Here is a 19757-nt window from a genome sequence, read left to right on the forward strand (position 1 = left end):
TACAAAGAGATACTAGGGTACAAAGAGATACTAGGGTACAAAGAGATACTAGGGTACAAAGAGATACTAGGGTACAAAGAGATACTAGGGTACAAAGAGATACTGGGGTACAAAGAGATACTGGGGTACAAAGAGATACTAGGGTACAAAGAGATGCTGGGGTACAAAGAGATACTAGGGTACAAAGAGATACTAGGGTACAAAGAGATGCTGGGGTACAAAGAGATACTAGGGTACAAAGAGATACTAGGGTACAAAGAGATACTGGGGTACAAAGAGATGCTGGGGTACAAAGAGATACTGGGGTACAAAGAGATACTAGGGTACAAAGAGATGCTGGGGTACAAAGAGATACTGGGGTACAAAGAGATACTAGGGTACAAAGAGATACTAGGGTACAAAGAGATACTAGGGTACAAAGAGATACTAGGGTACAAAGAGATACTAGGGTACAAAGAGATACTAGGGTACAAAGAGATACTAGGGTACAAAGAGATACTAGGGTACAAAGAGATACTAGGGTACAAAGAGATACTAGGGTACAAAGAGATACTAGGGTACAAAGAGATACTGGGGTACAAAGAGATACTAGGGTACAAAGAGATACTAGGGTACAAAGAGATACTAGGGTACAAAGAGATACTAGGGTACAAAGAGATACTAGGGTACAAAGAGATGCTGGGGTACAAAGAGATGCTGGGGTACAAAGAGATACTAGGGTACAAAGAGATACTAGGGTACAAAGAGATACTAGGGTACAAAGAGATACTAGGGTACAAAGAGATACTGGGGTACAAAGAGATACTAGGGTACAAAGAGATACTAGGGTACAAAGAGATGCTGGGGTACAAAGAGATACTGGGGTACAAAGAGATACTAGGGTACAAAGAGATACTAGGGTACAAAGAGATACTAGGGTACAAAGAGATACTAGGGTACAAAGAGATACTAGGGTACAAAGAGATGCTGGGGTACAAAGAGATACTGGGGTACAAAGAGATACTAGGGTACAAAGAGATACTAGGGTACAAAGAGATGCTGGGGTACAAAGAGATACTGGGGTACAAAGAGATACTAGGGTACAAAGAGATACTAGGGTACAAAGAGATACTAGGGTACAAAGAGATACTAGGGTACAAAGAGATACTAGGGTACAAAGAGATACTAGGGTACAAAGAGATGCTGGGGTACAAAGAGATACTAGGGTACAAAGAGATACTAGGGTACAAAGAGATACTGGGGTACAAAGAGATGCTGGGGTACAAAGAGATACTAGGGTACAAAGAGATGCTGGGGTACAAAGAGATACTAGGGTACAAAGAGATACTAGGGTACAAAGAGATACTAGGGTACAAAGAGATGCTGGGGTACAAAGAGATACTAGGGTACAAAGAGATGCTGGGGTACAAAGAGATACTGGGGTACAAAGAGATACTAGGGTACAAAGAGATACTAGGGTACAAAGAGATACTAGGGTACAAAGAGATACTAGGGTACAAAGAGATACTAGGGTACAAAGAGATACTAGGGTACAAAGAGATGCTGGGGTACAAAGAGATACTAGGGTACAAAGAGATACTAGGGTACAAAGAGATACTAGGGTACAAAGAGATGCTGGGGTACAAAGAGATACTAGGGTACAAAGAGATGCTGGGGTACAAAGAGATACTAGGGTACAAAGAGATACTAGGGTACAAAGAGATACTAGGGTACAAAGAGATACTAGGGTACAAAGAGATACTAGGGTACAAAGAGATACTAGGGTACAAAGAGATACTAGGGTACAAAGAGATGCTGGGGTACAAAGAGATACTGGGGTACAAAGAGATACTAGGGTACAAAGAGATACTAGGGTACAAAGAGATACTAGGGTACAAAGAGATACTAGGGTACAAAGAGATACTAGGGTACAAAGAGATACTAGGGTACAAAGAGATACTGGGGTACAAAGAGATGCTGGGGTACAAAGAGATACTAGGGTACAAAGAGATGCTGGGGTACAAAGAGATACTGGGGTACAAAGAGATACTAGGGTACAAAGAGATACTAGGGTACAAAGAGATACTAGGGTACAAAGAGATACTAGGGTACAAAGAGATACTAGGGTACAAAGAGATACTAGGGTACAAAGAGATACTGGGGTACAAAGAGATGCTGGGGTACAAAGAGATACTAGGGTACAAAGAGATGCTGGGGTACAAAGAGATACTAGGGTACAAAGAGATGCTGGGGTACAAAGAGATACTAGGGTACAAAGAGATGCTGGGGTACAAAGAGATACTAGGGTACAAAGAGATACTAGGGTACAAAGAGATACTAGGGTACAAAGAGATGCTGGGGTACAAAGAGATGCTGGGGTACAAAGAGATACTAGGGTACAAAGAGATACTAGGGTACAAAGAGATACTGGGGTACAAAGAGATGCTGGGGTACAAAGAGATACTAGGGTACAAAGAGATGCTGGGGTACAAAGAGATGCTAGGGTACAAAGAGATACTAGGGTACAAAGAGATACTAGGGTACAAAGAGATGCTGGGGTACAAAGAGATACTAGGGTACAAAGAGATACTAGGGTACAAAGAGATACTAGGGTACAAAGAGATGCTGGGGTACAAAGAGATACTAGGGTACAAAGAGATGCTGGGGTACAAAGAGATACTAGGGTACAAAGAGATACTAGGGTACAAAGAGATACTAGGGTACAAAGAGATGCTGGGGTACAAAGAGATACTAGGGTACAAAGAGATACTAGGGTACAAAGAGATGCTGGGGTACAAAGAGATACTAGGGTACAAAGAGATGCTGGGGTACAAAGAGATACTAGGGTACAAAGAGATACTAGGGTACAAAGAGATGCTGGGGTACAAAGAGATACTAGGGTACAAAGAGATACTAGGGTACAAAGAGATACTAGGGTACAAAGAGATGCTGGGGTACAAAGAGATACTAGGGTACAAAGAGATACTAGGGTACAAAGAGATACTGGGGTACAAAGAGATGCTGGGGTACAAAGAGATACTAGGGTACAAAGAGATGCTGGGGTACAAAGAGATACTAGGGTACAAAGAGATACTAGGGTACAAAGAGATGCTGGGGTACAAAGAGATACTAGGGTACAAAGAGATACTAGGGTACAAAGAGATACTGGGGTACAAAGAGATGCTGGGGTACAAAGAGATACTAGGGTACAAAGAGATGCTGGGGTACAAAGAGATACTAGGGTACAAAGAGATACTAGGGTACAAAGAGATACTAGGGTACAAAGAGATGCTGGGGTACAAAGAGATACTAGGGTACAAAGAGATACTAGGGTACAAAGAGATACTGGGGTACAAAGAGATGCTGGGGTACAAAGAGATACTAGGGTACAAAGAGATGCTGGGGTACAAAGAGATACTAGGGTACAAAGAGATACTAGGGTACAAAGAGATACTAGGGTACAAAGAGATGCTGGGGTACAAAGAGATACTGGGGTACAAAGAGATACTAGGGTACAAAGAGATACTAGGGTACAAAGAGATGCTAGGGTACAAAGAGATGCTAGGGTACAAAGAGATGCTGGGGTACAAAGAGATACTAGTGTACAAAGAGATACTGGGGTACAAAGAGATACTGGGGTACAAAGAGATACTAGGGTACAAAGAGATACTAGGGTACAAAGAGATGCTGGGGTACAAAGAGATACTAGGGTACAAAGAGATGCTGGGGTACAAAGAGATGCTGGGGTACAAAGAGATGCTGGGGTACAAAGAGATACTAGGGTACAAAGAGATACTAGGGTACAAAGAGATACTAGGGTACAAAGAGATACTAGGGTACAAAGAGATGCTGGGGTACAAAGAGATACTAGGGTACAAAGAGATGCTGGGGTACAAAGAGATACTAGGGTACAAAGAGATACTAGGGTACAAAGAGATACTGGGGTACAAAGAGATACTAGGGTACAAAGAGATGCTGGGGTACAAAGAGATACTAGGGTACAAAGAGATACTAGGGTACAAAGAGATACTGGGGTACAAAGAGATGCTGGGGTACAAAGAGATACTAGGGTACAAAGAGATGCTGGGGTACAAAGAGATACTAGGGTACAAAGAGATACTAGGGTACAAAGAGATACTAGGGTACAAAGAGATGCTGGGGTACAAAGAGATACTAGGGTACAAAGAGATACTAGGGTACAAAGAGATACTGGGGTACAAAGAGATGCTGGGGTACAAAGAGATACTGGGGTACAAAGAGATACTAGGGTACAAAGAGATACTGGGGTACAAAGAGATACTGGGGTACAAAGAGATACTAGGGTACAAAGAGATACTAGGGTACAAAGAGATACTAGGGTACAAAGAGATACTAGGGTACAAAGAGATGCTGGGGTACAAAGAGATACTAGGGTACAAAGAGATACTAGGGTACAAAGAGATACTGGGGTACAAAGAGATACTAGGGTACAAAGAGATACTAGGGTACAAAGAGATGCTGGGGTACAAAGAGATACTGGGGTACAAAGAGATGCTGGGGTACAAAGAGATACTAGGGTACAAAGAGATACTAGGGTACAAAGAGATACTAGGGTACAAAGAGATGCTGGGGTACAAAGAGATACTAGGGTACAAAGAGATACTAGGGTACAAAGAGATGCTGGGGTACAAAGAGATACTAGGGTACAAAGAGATACTAGGGTACAAAGAGATACTAGGGTACAAAGAGATGCTGGGGTACAAAGAGATACTAGGGTACAAAGAGATACTAGGGTACAAAGAGATACTAGGGTACAAAGAGATACTAGGGTACAAAGAGATACTGGGGTACAAAGAGATACTAGGGTACAAAGAGATACTAGGGTACAAAGAGATGCTGGGGTACAAAGAGATACTAGGGTACAAAGAGATACTAGGGTACAAAGAGATACTAGGGTACAAAGAGATACTGGGGTACAAAGAGATACTAGGGTACAAAGAGATACTAGGGTACAAAGAGATACTAGGGTACAAAGAGATACTAGGGTACAAAGAGATACTAGGGTACAAAGAGATACTAGGGTACAAAGAGATACTAGGGTACAAAGAGATACTAGGGTACAAAGAGATGCTGGGGTACAAAGAGATACTAGGGTACAAAGAGATACTAGGGTACAAAGAGATACTAGGGTACAAAGAGATGCTGGGGTACAAAGAGATACTAGGGTACAAAGAGATACTAGGGTACAAAGAGATACTAGGGTACAAAGAGATACTGGGGTACAAAGAGATACTAGGGTACAAAGAGATACTAGGGTACAAAGAGATGCTAGGGTACAAAGAGATACTAGGGTACAAAGAGATACTAGGGTACAAAGAGATACTAGGGTACAAAGAGATACTGGGGTACAAAGAGATGCTGGGGTACAAAGAGATACTAGGGTACAAAGAGATACTAGGGTACAAAGAGATGCTGGGGTACAAAGAGATACTAGGGTACAAAGAGATACTAGGGTACAAAGAGATACTAGGGTACAAAGAGATACTGGGGTACAAAGAGATACTAGGGTACAAAGAGATACTAGGGTACAAAGAGATACTGGGGTACAAAGAGATACTAGGGTACAAAGAGATACTAGGGTACAAAGAGATGCTAGGGTACAAAGAGATGCTGGGGTACAAAGAGATACTAGGGTACAAAGAGATATTAGGGTACAAAGAGATACTGGGGTACAAAGAGATGCTGGGGTACAAAGAGATACTAGGGTACAAAGAGATACTAGGGTACAAAGAGATGCTGGGGTACAAAGAGATACTAGGGTACAAAGAGATGCTGGGGTACAAAGAGATACTAGGGTACAAAGAGATACTAGGGTACAAAGAGATACTGGGGTACAAAGAGATGCTGGGGTACAAAGAGATGCTGGGGTACAAAGAGATACTGGGGTACAAAGAGATACTAGGGTACAAAGAGATGCTGGGGTACAAAGAGATGCTAGGGTACAAAGAGATACTAGGGTACAAAGAGATACTAGGGTACAAAGAGATGCTGGGGTACAAAGAGATACTAGGGTACAAAGAGATACTAGGGTACAAAGAGATGCTGGGGTACAAAGAGATGCTGGGGTACAAAGAGATACTAGGGTACAAAGAGATGCTGGGGTACAAAGAGATGCTGGGGTACAAAGAGATACTAGGGTACAAAGAGATACTAGGGTACAAAGAGATACTAGGGTACAAAGAGATACTGGGGTACAAAGAGATGCTGGGGTACAAAGAGATGCTGGGGTACAAAGAGATACTGGGGTACAAAGAGATACTAGGGTACAAAGAGATGCTGGGGTACAAAGAGATGCTAGGGTACAAAGAGATACTAGGGTACAAAGAGATACTAGGGTACAAAGAGATGCTGGGGTACAAAGAGATACTAGGGTACAAAGAGATACTAGGGTACAAAGAGATGCTGGGGTACAAAGAGATGCTGGGGTACAAAGAGATACTAGGGTACAAAGAGATGCTGGGGTACAAAGAGATGCTGGGGTACAAAGAGATACTAGGGTACAAAGAGATACTAGGGTACAAAGAGATGCTGGGGTACAAAGAGATACTAGGGTACAAAGAGATACTAGGGTACAAAGAGATACTGGGGTACAAAGAGATGCTGGGGTACAAAGAGATACTAGGGTACAAAGAGATACTGGGGTACAAAGAGATACTGGGGTACAAAGAGATGCTGGGGTACAAAGAGATACTAGGGTACAAAGAGATACTAGGGTACAAAGAGATACTGGGGTACAAAGAGATGCTGGGGTACAAAGAGATACTAGGGTACAAAGAGATGCTGGGGTACAAAGAGATGCTGGGGTACAAAGAGATGCTGGGGTACAAAGAGATGCTGGGGTACAAAGAGATACTAGGGTACAAAGAGATGCTGGGGTACAAAGAGATACTGGGGTACAAAGAGATACTGGGGTACAAAGAGATACTAGGGTACAAAGAGATGCTGGGGTACAAAGAGATACTAGGGTACAAAGAGATACTAGGGTACAAAGAGATACTGGGGTACAAAGAGATACTAGGGTACAAAGAGATGCTGGGGTACAAAGAGATACTAGGGTACAAAGAGATACTAGGGTACAAAGAGATGCTGGGGTACAAAGAGATGCTGGGGTACAAAGAGATACTAGGGTACAAAGAGATACTAGGGTACAAAGAGATGCTGGGGTACAAAGAGATGCTGGGGTACAAAGAGATACTAGGGTACAAAGAGATACTAGGGTACAAAGAGATACTAGGGTACAAAGAGATGCTGGGGTACAAAGAGATGCTGGGGTACAAAGAGATACTAGGGTACAAAGAGATGCTGGGGTACAAAGAGATACTAGGGTACAAAGAGATACTAGGGTACAAAGAGATACTAGGGTACAAAGAGATACTAGGGTACAAAGAGATACTGGGGTACAAAGAGATACTAGGGTACAAAGAGATACTAGGGTACAAAGAGATACTAGGGTACAAAGAGATACTAGGGTACAAAGAGATACTAGGGTACAAAGAGATACTAGGGTACAAAGAGATACTAGGGTACAAAGAGATACTGGGGTACAAAGAGATACTAGGGTACAAAGAGATGCTGGGGTACAAAGAGATACTAGGGTACAAAGAGATACTAGGGTACAAAGAGATACTAGGGTACAAAGAGATACTAGGGTACAAAGAGATACTGGGGTACAAAGAGATACTAGGGTACAAAGAGATACTAGGGTACAAAGAGATACTAGGGTACAAAGAGATGCTGGGGTACAAAGAGATACTAGGGTACAAAGAGATACTAGGGTACAAAGAGATACTAGGGTACAAAGAGATACTGGGGTACAAAGAGATGCTAGGGTACAAAGAGATGCTGGGGTACAAAGAGATGCTGGGGTACAAAGAGATACTAGGGTACAAAGAGATGCTGGGGTACAAAGAGATACTGGGGTACAAAGAGATACTAGGGTACAAAGAGATGCTGGGGTACAAAGAGATACTAGGGTACAAAGAGATGCTGGGGTACAAAGAGATACTAGGGTACAAAGAGATGCTAGGGTACAAAGAGATGCTGGGGTACAAAGAGATACTAGGGTACAAAGAGATACTAGGGTACAAAGAGATACTAGGGTACAAAGAGATGCTGGGGTACAAAGAGATACTAGGGTACAAAGAGATACTAGGGTACAAAGAGATACTAGGGTACAAAGAGATGCTGGGGTACAAAGAGATACTAGGGTACAAAGAGATGCTGGGGTACAAAGAGATACTAGGGTACAAAGAGATATTGGGGTACAAAGAGATACTAGGGTACAAAGAGATGCTGGGGTACAAAGAGATACTGGGGTACAAAGAGATACTGGGGTACAAAGAGATACTAGGGTACAAAGAGATACTAGGGTACAAAGAGATGCTAGGGTACAAAGAGATACTAGGGTACAAAGAGATACTAGGGTACAAAGAGATACTAGGGTACAAAGAGATGCTGGGGTACAAAGAGATACTAGGGTACAAAGAGATACTAGGGTACAAAGAGATACTAGGGTACAAAGAGATACTAGGGTACAAAGAGATACTAGGGTACAAAGAGATACTAGGGTACAAAGAGATACTAGGGTACAAAGAGATGCTGGGGTACAAAGAGATACTAGGGTACAAAGAGATACTAGGGTACAAAGAGATACTAGGGTACAAAGAGATGCTGGGGTACAAAGAGATACTAGGGTACAAAGAGATACTGGGGTACAAAGAGATACTAGGGTACAAAGAGATACTAGGGTACAAAGAGATACTAGGGTACAAAGAGATACTAGGGTACAAAGAGATACTGGGGTACAAAGAGATGCTGGGGTACAAAGAGATGCTGGGGTACAAAGAGATACTAGGGTACAAAGAGATGCTGGGGTACAAAGAGATGCTAGGGTACAAAGAGATACTAGGGTACAAAGAGATGCTGGGGTACAAAGAGATACTGGGGTACAAAGAGATACTGGGGTACAAAGAGATACTAGGGTACAAAGAGATACTAGGGTACAAAGAGATGCTGGGGTACAAAGAGATGCTGGGGTACAAAGAGATACTAGGGTACAAAGAGATACTAGGGTACAAAGAGATACTAGGGTACAAAGAGATACTGGGGTACAAAGAGATGCTGGGGTACAAAGAGATGCTGGGGTACAAAGAGATACTAGGGTACAAAGAGATGCTGGGGTACAAAGAGATGCTAGGGTACAAAAAGATACTAGGGTACAAAGAGATGCTGGGGTACAAAGAGATACTGGGGTACAAAGAGATACTGGGGTACAAAGAGATACTAGGGTACAAAGAGATACTAGGGTACAAAGAGATGCTGGGGTACAAAGAGATGCTGGGGTACAAAGAGATACTAGGGTACAAAGAGATACTAGGGTACAAAGAGATACTGGGGTACAAAGAGATACTAGGGTACAAAGAGATACTAGGGTACAAAGAGATACTAGGGTACAAAGAGATACTAGGGTACAAAGAGATACTGGGGTACAAAGAGATACTGGGGTACAAAGAGATGCTGGGGTACAAAGAGATGCTGGGGTACAAAGAGATACTAGGGTACAAAGAGATGCTGGGGTACAAAGAGATGCTAGGGTACAAAGAGATACTAGGGTACAAAGAGATGCTGGGGTACAAAGAGATACTGGGGTACAAAGAGATACTGGGGTACAAAGAGATACTAGGGTACAAAGAGATACTAGGGTACAAAGAGATGCTGGGGTACAAAGAGATACTGGGGTACAAAGAGATGCTGGGGTACAAAGAGATACTGGGGTACAAAGAGATACTAGGGTACAAAGAGATACTAGGGTACAAAGAGATACTAGGGTACAAAGAGATGCTGGGGTACAAAGAGATACTAGGGTACAAAGAGATGCTGGGGTACAAAGAGATACTAGGGTACAAAGAGATACTAGGGTACAAAGAGATACTAGGGTACAAAGAGATGCTGGGGTACAAAGAGATACTAGGGTACAAAGAGATACTAGGGTACAAAGAGATACTAGGGTACAAAGAGATACTAGGGTACAAAGAGATACTAGGGTACAAAGAGATACTGGGGTACAAAGAGATGCTGGGGTACAAAGAGATGCTGGGGTACAAAGAGATACTAGGGTACAAAGAGATGCTGGGGTACAAAGAGATGCTGGGGTACAAAGAGATACTAGGGTACAAAGAGATACTAGGGTACAAAGAGATGCTGGGGTACAAAGAGATACTGGGGTACAAAGAGATACTAGGGTACAAAGAGATACTAGGGTACAAAGAGATACTAGGGTACAAAGAGATACTAGGGTACAAAGAGATACTGGGGTACAAAGAGATACTAGGGTACAAAGAGATACTAGGGTACAAAGAGATGCTGGGGTACAAAGAGATACTGGGGTACAAAGAGATACTGGGGTACAAAGAGATACTAGGGTACAAAGAGATACTAGGGTACAAAGAGATGCTGGGGTACAAAGAGATGCTAGGGTACAAAGAGATACTAGGGTACAAAGAGATACTAGGGTACAAAGAGATACTAGGGTACAAAGAGATACTAGGGTACAAAGAGATACTAGGGTACAAAGAGATGCTGGGGTACAAAGAGATACTAGGGTACAAAGAGATACTAGGGTACAAAGAGATACTAGGGTACAAAGAGATACTGGGGTACAAAGAGATGCTGGGGTACAAAGAGATGCTGGGGTACAAAGAGATACTAGGGTACAAAGAGATGCTGGGGTACAAAGAGATGCTAGGGTACAAAGAGATACTAGGGTACAAAGAGATGCTGGGGTACAAAGAGATACTGGGGTACAAAGAGATACTGGGGTACAAAGAGATACTAGGGTACAAAGAGATACTAGGGTACAAAGAGATGCTGGGGTACAAAGAGATACTGGGGTACAAAGAGATGCTGGGGTACAAAGAGATGCTAGGGTACAAAGAGATACTAGGGTACAAAGAGATGCTGGGGTACAAAGAGATACTGGGGTACAAAGAGATACTGGGGTACAAAGAGATACTAGGGTACAAAGAGATACTAGGGTACAAAGAGATGCTGGGGTACAAAGAGATGCTGGGGTACAAAGAGATACTAGGGTACAAAGAGATACTAGGGTACAAAGAGATACTAGGGTACAAAGAGATACTGGGGTACAAAGAGATACTAGGGTACAAAGAGATACTAGGGTACAAAGAGATACTGGGGTACAAAGAGATACTAGGGTACAAAGAGATGCTGGGGTACAAAGAGATACTAGGGTACAAAGAGATACTAGGGTACAAAGAGATACTAGGGTACAAAGAGATACTGGGGTACAAAGAGATACTAGGGTACAAAGAGATGCTGGGGTACAAAGAGATGCTGGGGTACAAAGAGATACTAGGGTACAAAGAGATACTAGGGTACAAAGAGATACTAGGGTACAAAGAGATACTGGGGTACAAAGAGATGCTGGGGTACAAAGAGATGCTGGGGTACAAAGAGATACTAGGGTACAAAGAGATGCTGGGGTACAAAGAGATGCTAGGGTACAAAGAGATACTAGGGTACAAAGAGATGCTGGGGTACAAAGAGATACTGGGGTACAAAGAGATACTGGGGTACAAAGAGATACTAGGGTACAAAGAGATACTAGGGTACAAAGAGATGCTGGGGTACAAAGAGATACTGGGGTACAAAGAGATGCTGGGGTACAAAGAGATACTAGGGTACAAAGAGATACTAGGGTACAAAGAGATGCTGGGGTACAAAGAGATACTAGGGTACAAAGAGATACTAGGGTACAAAGAGATACTAGGGTACAAAGAGATGCTGGGGTACAAAGAGATGCTGGGGTACAAAGAGATACTAGGGTACAAAGAGATACTAGGGTACAAAGAGATACTAGGGTACAAAGAGATGCTGGGGTACAAAGAGATACTAGGGTACAAAGAGATGCTGGGGTACAAAGAGATACTAGGGTACAAAGAGATACTGGGGTACAAAGAGATACTAGGGTACAAAGAGATACTAGGGTACAAAGAGATACTAGGGTACAAAGAGATGCTGGGGTACAAAGAGATGCTGGGGTACAAAGAGATACTAGGGTACAAAGAGATACTAGGGTACAAAGAGATGCTGGGGTACAAAGAGATACTAGGGTACAAAGAGATACTAGGGTACAAAGAGATACTAGGGTACAAAGAGATGCTGGGGTACAAAGAGATACTAGGGTACAAAGAGATGCTGGGGTACAAAGAGATACTAGGGTACAAAGAGATACTGGGGTACAAAGAGATACTAGGGTACAAAGAGATACTAGGGTACAAAGAGATACTAGGGTACAAAGAGATACTGGGGTACAAAGAGATGCTGGGGTACAAAGAGATACTAGGGTACAAAGAGATACTAGGGTACAAAGAGATACTAGGGTACAAAGAGATGCTGGGGTACAAAGAGATACTAGGGTACAAAGAGATGCTGGGGTACAAAGAGATACTAGGGTACAAAGAGATACTAGGGTACAAAGAGATACTAGGGTACAAAGAGATGCTGGGGTACAAAGAGATACTAGGGTACAAAGAGATGCTGGGGTACAAAGAGATACTAGGGTACAAAGAGATACTGGGGTACAAAGAGATACTAGGGTACAAAGAGATACTAGGGTACAAAGAGATACTAGGGTACAAAGAGATGCTGGGGTACAAAGAGATGCTGGGGTACAAAGAGATACTAGGGTACAAAGAGATACTAGGGTACAAAGAGATGCTGGGGTACAAAGAGATACTAGGGTACAAAGAGATACTAGGGTACAAAGAGATACTAGGGTACAAAGAGATGCTGGGGTACAAAGAGATACTAGGGTACAAAGAGATGCTGGGGTACAAAGAGATACTAGGGTACAAAGAGATACTGGGGTACAAAGAGATACTAGGGTACAAAGAGATACTAGGGTACAAAGAGATACTAGGGTACAAAGAGATACTGGGGTACAAAGAGATGCTGGGGTACAAAGAGATACTAGGGTACAAAGAGATACTAGGGTACAAAGAGATACTAGGGTACAAAGAGATGCTGGGGTACAAAGAGATACTAGGGTACAAAGAGATACTAGGGTACAAAGAGATGCTGGGGTACAAAGAGATGCTGGGGTACAAAGAGATACTAGGGTACAAAGAGATACTAGGGTACAAAGAGATGCTGGGGTACAAAGAGATACTGGGGTACAAAGAGATGCTGGGGTACAAAGAGATGCTGGGGTACAAAGAGATGCTGGGGTACAAAGAGATGCTGGGGTACAAAGAGATACTAGGGTACAAAGAGATACTAGGGTACAAAGAGATACTAGGGTACAAAGAGATACTAGGGTACAAAGAGATACTAGGGTAAAAAGAGATACTAGGGTACAAAGAGATGCTGGGGTACAAAGAGATACTGGGGTACAAAGAGATACTGGGGTAAAATGAGATACTAGGGATGCTAGAGATAAGGCAATAAATTCCAAAGCCTGGTTTTGTTTAGTGATGAGAAATTCAATGTGGTTTATATATTATCTGCTTTCTTCGTGGTTGATTGTAGAAAATAATGTAAAATTTTTTAAGAGACAGTTTTCTAGTCTTGGAACATATTGAAGTTGTTTATATTTTTATAATGGAGAAATTTTACAGCCTTGCAGTGTAACTACTGCGACTATTATTTCTTGTTGCGTATGACTGACCTTTGCGTTGATGTGCTGCTTGAAAAAAAATTCGGTTGAAGTGGCTTGTTCATTTTTAACCGTACTCTAATAAATATTTAGGTAACAGGCCAAAAAGCAACTTTTCTATATTGTCACTATTGGTCAATATATTTTTTAAAAATATGAAAAAGCTGTCGAAAATATTTTAATATGTTCGGTATCTGAACTAGGCTAAACACGCGATGGTGCTGTTAAAACTAACAAAGACTTGAATGAACTAGCCTAGCTATGCTGCAGCATCAAACATTAGTAATACCTTGGCGAGACATGTCTGCTCCCAATAGCTCTTAAACACTGGAGAAACATTTCTATTCTTAAAGTTTGTTATACTTGCCTTGCATTTAATGAATGCAGTCTTAAAACACTCTGGCCTGACAGTCTATCTCTCTTTAGATTAGAATAATGTATCAGAAAGTAGCAAACTCTATGCAGCTCGAAGATCAAGCCAGCAACTCAAGCATGGCTCAAAACAGTTTAAATACAACAATAACTAATAAAAATATGTCAAGATAAAATTAATAGCGCCTATAGTTAATCTAGTATATACATTTAGCTTGCGATGAAGTTATTAATAAATTAATTTTAAAGATGAGAAGCTTGCAGACATACCATGCTTCAAAAGCTTGAAATCATATAGATAAAGCCAAGGCTATTCAGGTAACAACGCAGACGATAATCAATATAAGGTGCTTACTAATAGATTATTTGCATAATTGAATGGAGAACAAATCTCCCAGACCTGACTGGATATGAAAGTGAGAACTCCTAACAGACCCTGCACTAACAGCTGAATGTTTAGCATATATATTCCAGGCATCAATAGACAGCAGACCAAACCTCGACCAAACTCAAAATGAAGTGCTATATAAAAGGCAACACAGATTCAGAAGTGGTCTTGGCTGTAAAACTCAACTGAGCGCTACTTACTATGATCTAGTAAAAAGATTTGAAAAAGCTCAACTTATCACAGCGTAATTCTTGATTTCAAGAAAGCCTCTGACAAGGTACTACATAGAATTCTTATCCAAAAAATTAGACAGATTGATGGTATAGAGAAGATCATATGCAATTAGATACGAATTTTTCTTACAGTCAAAAAGTGGATATTTAAGGGACGCTATCTCATAGCATGGCAGTGAGTTCTGGAGTCCCACAAGGCTTGGTACCGGGGCCAACATTATTTCTCACATATATAAATGATTTCCCAAATGCTGTGTCGTGTAAAGCCTGTATGCAGATGATAAGTTTCTTTATTCGAATGTCAACAGTGACAGAGAATCGCAACGCCTTCAAAATGACATTGATCAGCTCTATAAAAGGTCTGTTAGATGGAAAATGTCCTTCAATGTTGATGAATAAGTAGTTATGGTTTTCTGGAAGGAATCAACTGATAAGCCAACTTATACTTTGGGCGAGTCGGCACTCCGTGTAGTAACAGAAGCTAGATATCTTGGTAATCAAATGCAATCAAACCTGAGATAGGACAAACCCATAGACAAGAAGGTTGGCTCCATCTCCAAGGTTCTAGGCTCTATTAAGTACTAACTCCACAAAGCACCTGAAAAGCACAAACTGTTAGGATACACCGGTTTATGCAGACCTCACCAGTTTATGCAGACCTACTCTTGAGTATGAAGACACTCTATGGAATCTTGCAAACAAAACTACTGTTGAATTGCTAGAATTAGTGCAAAACAAAGCCGTCCGTTTTATCAAAAACATTAAAGGACGTTACAGTCTGACAGAAGCGCAAGCTCAACTACAACTGTTATCACTAGGTGATAGACGTAAATCACACCGAATAGCCTTACCGATGAGAATATTCTATGATGAAGATAGGCTTAACATCCTCTCCTCAGCTTATGATGAACTGCTTAAAAACAGAAACAACACAACCTTGACAACCCTTTTAGCTACAAGGGTGAACTAACTTCCATATATGCATCCAACCTTGAATACTATTACAGCTTTCTCTCAAGCATGTTAGAGAAATGAGGATTGTGACATCTAATCAAAAATAACCTCAGCAAGCATGCTGTATTGCTGTCTCACACTGTCTCAAATCATTTACCATACGAGACACCTTTACACCATCAGTGTTATCAGAGTGTTCAATGCTTCACGAGGTAATGAGAAAATTAAGTTTCAATTTAGCATATTTTTGTCAATTTTAAACTTGAATTCTATATTCTAAATAGATATCATAAGGCACACTTACTGCCAACTAAAAATGTTTTCGTTATCAAGTTTTATTATTTCATTTTATTACTGCTGTGGTATAGAAGTATTAGCAAAAGCAAATAGCATAATGCAGGAGTTTCCAACCTTTTTCATGCAGTTCCCCTCATGCCTTTTCATAAATTCGATTCTTCATGCACTTTGAACTCGCATGACTTAAAACAACCGATAGAAATTAGAATCCCATTTTATTGTACATATCTAAACATATAACAACATATTATTAATTTTTATACAGCACACATACAACACACAACAATACATGACCTTCGGCATGGCGGTGACTTGGTTTATGACTAGGTTAACTTACTATCCAATCAAAATCAGGATGAATGTGTTCACGTATATCTGGGTTCTGACTAGTAGCTCACTATTACCAACTAGTGCTATAGATAAAACCAAAAGGTTAAAGCAAGAAACCCAGACTCAACGGGACTGCAGGACATAACTTAAAAATTTAACAAATCAGACATTCTCTGTTTCCTCTTGTATATTCAAAACTCCCCCTAGGGGGGAATTTCTCTCTGGTTGGGAACCCCTGGCATAATTGATAAATGCCTAAACACTGGAGACATACGCAATATTACAATGAACATGACACCTAATACAACAGGGGACGAGCAATAAAGACAGTCATCATATACTCATCTACAAGCAGATTAGAAACCTCCAAAAGAAGTAACTCATGAGGAAAGAGCCACAAAACCATCAAAAAGAAATTAGAACTGCCAAAAATGACCAAAACATAGTCATCTTTTCCAATCAGTACACTCTCATGACATGTCCACTCATCGCTAACCTTCTGCTTACATAACGAGCAGAACCTGAGCACCTAAACCTCACATAAACACATTCTCACAGGCTAACAGAGACATATATAAAAGGGAACAGCTCCAATGACTCAGCATCTTTCTCTTGTTTCCAAAAACCTGCAGAGGCTGCTTCTCTTCCACTGCCTGCTGAGGCACATTCCTGTGCCTCTCTCTTTCCCTTGCCTGTAGAGCCTCTCCTTCCCCTACCTACGGAGCCTCCTTTTCCATCATCAGCTAAGCTTCTTCTACTTGACTATCTCAACTGCTGAGCCCCTCTATCAATGGACTGTTATGGCCCTCGTTTGACTGTCAAGACTCACAGCCTTATGGGACCGAGCAACAATCATGGATAATTGTTCGAGGGGGGGGGGGGGTAATTTTTATTGGCTATTTTAACCTTTTGTCTTTAATATTATTTTTTAGAATTCTGTTAGTTGTGAATTGTAATTGTTTGACTTATAGAATAAATAAGCAACTTTTCATGGTAAATATTAGTATTGCTTACAATGGCGTAACACCTTCACCAGTATCTGAACTAGTAAAAATCAAATTAGTTCCCACAAGCTAATCAAAAGTGCAAAAATTGAGCATATTCACAATAAAATGACAAAACAAATTCAACACTGATTAGACCTGCCAACTCAAGAGTGGGGCAATGCGTGAGGTTTTGTTTTGGGGCAATTGATGTATCAATGATAGTATATATAAAATTGCGGAAAATGGGGCAAAAATCTCACGCAGTTCTCACGCATTTTCATTTTTTCTTTGGGGTGATTGCGTGAGTCTCACACCCAATGCGTGAGAGTTGGCAGGTATGACACTGATGTTGTGTGTGGATTAGAATAAATTATGCATAACATAATCCTCCCATATCAACCCATAACACTGCTATTTTGATAAATCTTTCAATAAGGGGCTGACATTATGTTGAAGCATCTAGAAGTTTTAAAAACTAGCTGCTATAAAGTTACAACGTTTAATAACAGGTTATATGCATTGTATGAATATGCTGACTTAAATTGGCTAATCCTGAGTAGGATGAGTTATCGTCGAGGCAACCTGGTAGTGGGCCAAGATGACTGGCAGTTTTAATTTTCGTAAAAAAATATTTATATGAGACACAGCAACAAACAAGCATTTAAATAAACAAAAATTAAAAGTAACTATCTTATATTTTTCAAACATATTCAAACGTTTTATCGGCTTTTAACAGCTGTTAGTGTACTAAAAAAATGAATAACGATTATTGTTGATAATTTTTTTATAACATAGAGCTTTGAAATGCATAACCACTGTTAACATACAATAATTGCGATGGAACGGTTGTTGATCAAACTCGAAATAACAAAATTCCCACAAGGGCCGATTGACCTAAACTGTTTATTATGAAACCTAAAGGTCAGATCCTAAATTATCAGCGAACCACATGCGTCGTCGTAAAACCAAATGCTCCATTGGTCCACACATAGAATATATAATTCTCCTGTTGGCTCGAATAATAACGGCCTTAGGTTATACAAACATAGACACGTGAAGTTCGCTCAGTTGTATATATACGGTAATAGAAAGCAAAGCCAACACATAAGGAGTTACTTTCTTTGCTTTGTTTTTCTAAATAGACAACTCCCTCAACATCATTTGTGCAAAAATTTTAAACGTACAGCAGTAGTTTGTATAGTCTAAAAACAAAGGGGAAATTTAAAAGGTCTAACAGCACACTAAAATCGGACTAAAATAGGCTATACAAAAATAGTGTCAAGCACAAGCTTTAATAGCAAATCATGTCCCAGTTATTGCTGGCAGATAGAGCAACACCTGACATGTTTGTTATTGTTATGATGGGATGGCTACCAAGTATGTACCTTACTTCATGGTGTTAGTGTTGAAAACCTTGACAGACAAACTAGAGAAACATGCAAAGTTGTTGGATAACGCAAGCCAAGAAAAAATGTTACAAAAACCTACCAGCTGCGAGAGTAGCAAAGATTACTCACATTATACCCCTATTACTGTGATTACTAGTTATTGTAAATCAGTCCGAGAGCTTACAACATTACGAATCATTAGACAAGGCAATGGATAGATATGAAAACGTATTCCATAATTCTACAGACTTATTAAACTCATTAAGCCGATCAACTCGATTACCTCAACACATGTTAAACCTTAAGTTGGTACTCCTTTATGCTTTTAAAAAATGTTCCTTTACATCATTGAGGCAACAATCATATCTGAGTTTGCTAATCAGAAGATATGTCTATTTCAAGAATTCTCTTAAATGTTCTATTTAAATTCAAGAGATTACTGTTTGTTGTAAAAAAAATTCTTCTTTCTTTGCTCTGTTATTAGATTGAATATCCGTGTTCAAATGTCTGTAACATGTTTCGTTGTTTTAAATTCTCAATTAATTTCTGTAAATGGGGAGAATCTCTAGAGTCTAGATGATGTGTAAATGTAGAATACACCTAAGCATGCCTGTGTTTATATACTTTTATATACTAAAGTGTTAGGTATCATTTCAGATGTAGGTTGGCAGGTAATTTGACATAAATGAAAGCACAAGCTATTCAAAATAAAATATGGTTTTACTGATCTACATCACAGCTCAATATTTACTTATTCACATAAATGAAACTGCAGAGCCTGCACATGAAAACATCAATATTTAATCACATCTGCGCTTAGTACTATTTCCTAAAGAACCCTTTAACTTATTTGAGCATGTGCTCTCATCGCATCACGCTTCCTCTACTTCAAATACTGCAATTCTGTGTGTTTATGTAATGAAAATGTATTTCTAACTTCTATCAACTTGCCCAAAGGTTTTGAACATTTCAACAAAGAATTCATCAATTCCATAATCGATTTTTCTATCTGTGCCGATTCTGGTGTAAAGAAGCAGTTAGAGATTGAAGGGTCATGGAGACAAGTCAGAGATTACTCACAGGTATATTTGTTTGTCAGAGAGAGTTGAGAGCAAC

The 19757-nt window shown here is 40.4% G+C and overlaps 1 protein-coding gene across 1 annotated transcript in view; it reads right to left on the bottom strand.

The window, feature by feature from the left end:
- The window catches only part of LOC137393391 (pejvakin-like), a 55972-nt gene extending 37820 nt beyond the window's left edge, over positions 1–18152 (bottom strand). Inside the window, exon 1 of the mRNA XM_068079926.1 lies at positions 18081–18152. The gene's annotated coding sequence lies outside the window, so the exon portion shown is untranslated. The remainder of the gene's footprint in view (positions 1–18080) is intronic.
- Positions 18153–19757: the final 1605 nt, after the last annotated feature.

Source organism: Watersipora subatra, chromosome 4 (genome assembly GCF_963576615.1).
Source record: "Watersipora subatra chromosome 4, tzWatSuba1.1, whole genome shotgun sequence".
Taxonomy (NCBI): Eukaryota; Metazoa; Bryozoa; class Gymnolaemata; order Cheilostomatida; family Watersiporidae; genus Watersipora; species Watersipora subatra.